The sequence below is a fragment of the Symphalangus syndactylus genome, chromosome 8 (genome assembly GCF_028878055.3).
Source record: "Symphalangus syndactylus isolate Jambi chromosome 8, NHGRI_mSymSyn1-v2.1_pri, whole genome shotgun sequence".
Classification (NCBI taxonomy): Eukaryota; Metazoa; Chordata; class Mammalia; order Primates; family Hylobatidae; genus Symphalangus; species Symphalangus syndactylus.
Genome location: NC_072430.2, coordinates 57,048,822 through 57,052,498, shown reverse-complemented (window position 1 = coordinate 57,052,498; position 3,677 = coordinate 57,048,822). Strand labels below are relative to the sequence as shown.

At 31.8% G+C, this 3,677-nt stretch overlaps 1 pseudogene; it reads left to right on the top strand.

Annotated features, from left to right (window-relative positions):
* The first annotated feature begins 1,611 nt into the window (after nucleotides 1-1,611).
* Nucleotides 1,612-2,192, top strand: LOC129487814 (proteasome subunit alpha type-3-like; annotated as a pseudogene).
* The last annotated feature ends 1,485 nt before the right edge of the window (nucleotides 2,193-3,677 follow it).

Genomic DNA, 3,677 nt, shown 5'->3' with positions numbered 1-3,677 from the left:
GTATAATGAAACACTTGCTTTGAAATGATGAAAATAAGATTTCAAATAAAAAACTTTTTCATTTTTATAAATTAACATTAATAGATTTTTTCAAAATTTCAAAAATGGCAAAAGTTTATTGCAATCCATGTAAATAAATGATGCAGGAAGGCATAAGGAAAAGTAGATGATCTTCCCTGTGTGAACTCTCACCTACCACAGTAGGCTAACCATAGCTCAGAGCCTGGGTTGAGCCTTCCTATAACATTCCCTTTCTCATGTAAACATTCCCAAACATTATAATGAATTTTATGAACTTTCTGTTTTCATTTCATTTAAAAATGATCAAATATCAGCAATATTCCTATGGTTTTTTGGTTGAACTTATAAAAACATTATTGTATTGTACACTTCACACTGAGACTTGCTTTTCCAGTTTACCAATATCATGAACATCCCTCCAGATAGATTTAGTAGATTTGACACTTTCTTTTTAATCACTGTCTACTATTCCATTGAATAGATGTACCACAATTATCCAATCATATCCATTACTGATGGGCATTAAAACTGTTTCCTTTTTGTATTAAATAATTACAACCAATGGTTTATGTCCATGTGTATGTGTATTCCTTATATACTGATGCTGTTATTTCTATGAGATGAATTCTTAAGAGTAAAATTGCCGAATTAAGAGTATATTTAGATATGTTTAGATATGCAAATGCTTACCATTGTGTTTTAATTGCCTACAGTATTCAGTACAGTAACATGCTATACAGGTTTGTAGCCTAGGGTATAGTATCTATCCTAGGTGTGTAGTAAGCTATACCATCTAGGTTTGTTTAAGTACACTCTATGATGTTCATATAATGACAGAATCGCCTAACAACCCATTTCTCAGAATGTATTCCCATCATTAAGCAACACATGGCTGTATTTGTTCCTTTGTACTCCATATTACTTCATGCTATTTCAAATTTTGTGTTCTTTTAAATTGTGTCTTCTAGTTACTTGCTGCTGGCATATGAATATGAAATTAACTATTATAAATAGCTTCTATAACAAGGCACTGTGCTAAATTATCCTATTTTTAAATTCTGTATGTTTTCTATGTAATTAAACCTATTACTTATAAAATAATGATAGTCTAATTTCTTTTTCCAATTCTTATGTCTTGATTTCTTTTTTTTTTTTTTTGCACTGTCAGGAATTTCTAATACAGTGTTGACTTGAAGTGATAAAATGGGTAACATCGCCTAGTCCCTAACTTTATTAGGAATGCTTAAAATTTTTCTGATTTAGGATTATGGTTGCTGAAATTTTTTATAGATAGATAGGCAGGCAGAATCTTCAGGTAAAGAATGTTCTGTTTCTTTTACCCTCAATTTTTTATTACAAAACTTTCCAAATGTACAAAAGTTAAAAGAATAGTACATGATCACCCATATACCCACTAACTATTAGCAATTTGTCATATTTGTTTCATCTATAAGACATATAAATTGGGGCTATGAAGGCTGTGGGAAATAGTATAGTGATTGAAATCATATATAAACATAGCATTGTCTTTGGAGTCTAAAAAAATTAGTGCTTTCTAAATTTTATGAAGGAGTTTCCAACAAACGACTTATAAATGTTGATCAGCAGATTGGATTGGAATGTTGGAATGCTGGCAGCAGGTTTGTTGGCAGATGCTTGTTCTTTAGCAGACATAGCAAGAGAAGTTGTTTCCAACTTTAGATTTGACTTTGGCTATAACACCCCACTAAAACATCTTGCAAACAGAGTGGACATGTATGTACATGCCTATACACTCTACAGTGCTGTTAGATCTTTGCCTTCAGTTTCATGCTAGGGTCTTATAGTATGAATGACAGTGCACAATTTTCCATGATTGACTCATCAGGTGTTTTATATGGTTATTGGGCCTGTGCCACTGGCAAAGCCAGGCAAGCTGCAAAACAGAAATAGAAAAGCTTCAGATGAAAGAAATGACCTGCTATGATACTGTTAAAGAAGTTGCTCAAGTAATTTACATAGTACATGATGACGTTAAGGATAAAGCTTACAAACTGAGCTGGGTTAGTGGTTTAACTAAAGGAAGACATGAAATTGTTTCAAAAGATATAAGGGAATAAGCAGATAAATATGCTAAAGAATCCTTGAGTGAAGAAGACAAGTCAGATGATGATAATATGTAACATTTACTCCAGCATCTATTCTATGTTAAATTCCTATTACAATCCATGTAACTATATAGCCCTGTGGATTACACATACCCACTGACCAATTTTATATTAAATTTTCATCTTGTAAAAGACAAAACGGAAACAACAACAAGATAATTTTAAAAATTAAAAATATTACCCCACTACTTTCTGGCCTCCATGATTTCTAATGAGGAACCCACCATCAGTCTTATTAAAGATCACTTGTACATGATGAGTTGCTTCTCCATCTTTGTCTTTTGATAATTTGATTATGTGTCCTGGCATGATTCTTTTTGCATTTATCCTTCTTGGAGTTAATTGAGCTCCTTAAATGCTTAGATTCATGTTTTAATTTTTAAAAATCAAATTCAGGAAATTTTAAGCCATTATTTGTTCAAATATTTTTTTCTGACCATTTTGTCCTCTCCTTTCCTTCTGGGATTCCCAATATGTGTATTTGGTTTGCTTAATGGCATCCCATAGGTCTCTCAGGCACTGTTTGTTTTTCTGCATTCCTTGACTGAATAATTTCAAAGGACCTATCTTTATGTTTGCTAATTCTTTCTATCGCCCTTCTCAAATATGCTATTAAAATTCTCTAGAGAAATTTTTATTTCAGTTACTCTACTTTTCAGGTCGAGAATTTCTGTCTGGTTTCTTTTTATAATTTCTATTTTTTATTGATATTTTCTATTTATCATTTTCCTGATTTTCTCTCACACTTTGTCCATGGTTTCCTTTAGCTCTTTGAGCATATTTAAGACAGTTTGACTAGGTAGTTTGATGAGTGTGCTTCCTCAGAGATAGTTTTTGTTCATTTCTTCTGTGAATGGGCCATACTTTCTTGTTTCTTTGAGTGCTTTATAATTTTTTGTCAGAAATGGAAACTTAAAAGCAAGATAAAGAACGGTATTATAGTATTTATTTAATAAACTCTTATATAGCCAGGTATTTTTCTGAATGTTTTACAAATATGAAATCATTTGTTCTTCTGAACAATCCTGTGAGATAGTGTTGTTATTATGTTCATTTTGCAAGTGAGAAAACTGAGGGATAGAGAAGTTAATGTCATTGCAGCTAGTAAATGGCAGGGCTGGGATTTGTAGGAGGTGGAACTCTAGAATCTGTGCTTTTTATCACTATGCTATATTTCATCTCTGTAGCTAGAGATTACTCTTTTTTTCCATTTATTCTTTATCATGGTAAAATATACATAACGAAATTTGCCATTTTAACTATTTTTAAATATACAATTCAATGGCCTTAAGTACAATCAAATTGTTGTGCAAATGTGATCCAAATTTGCAAACATTTTTTCATTATGTCAAATTGAAACTCTGTACCCATTAAACAATAACTCCCTATCATCTTCCCCTGGCCCTGATAACCACTATTCTATTTTCTTTCTCTATGAATGTGAGTATTCCAGGTACCTCACATACATGAAGTCATATAATATTTGTCCTTTGATGTCTAGCTTATTTC